Raw genomic sequence first — 664 nt, 5'->3', positions numbered from 1 at the left:
GATCCAACCAGTCCATCCTAAAGGAAATCAGTTCTGAATATTCATTGGAAGGACTGATGCTGAAGCTGAAATGCCAATACTTTGGCCACCTGATGTGAAGAACTGACTCATCGGAAAAGACCCTGATGCTGGGAAAGATTGAAGGCAGGAGGAGAAGGGGACGACAGAGGATGAGATGGTTGGATGGCATCACTGACTCAATGGATATGAGTTTGAGTAAACTCTGGGAGATGGTGATGGACAGGGAGGCCTGGTGTGCTGCAGTCCATGGGGTTGCAAAGAGTCAGACACGACTGAGCAACTGAAGGGAAGTGATGGATTCTCCTTGGGATTCACAAGTTTTCTTGAATCTATAGAGTGATGTCTTTCATCAATTTTGCAAAAGTTCTCAACCATTACTTCTTTGACTATTTCTTCTCATTCTTTCTTTCCTCCTCTGCTGGGGTCGTAGTGAAATGTGCATTTCTGTCCGCATCCACTGTGTCTCTCACACCCCTCTGTATTTTCCGATCCTTTTGTTTTATGCATTTAATGTTCATTTACATTTGCTTGCATATTTACCATTTTCATTTTTCTTCATCTCTTCCTCCTCCATTTGAGTAGCCTTGATACTTAGAAAGTTTGAACTTTTGTGTTAGTGTTCCCTTTATTGTTATAACTCTAC

The sequence above is a fragment of the Bison bison genome, unplaced genomic scaffold (genome assembly GCF_000754665.1).
Source record: "Bison bison bison isolate TAMUID 2011002044 unplaced genomic scaffold, Bison_UMD1.0 scf7180017852743, whole genome shotgun sequence".
NCBI classification, from domain to species: domain Eukaryota; kingdom Metazoa; phylum Chordata; class Mammalia; order Artiodactyla; family Bovidae; genus Bison; species Bison bison.
The sequence above is the reverse complement of the archived record's forward strand: the minus strand, read 5'-3'. Positions refer to the sequence as shown.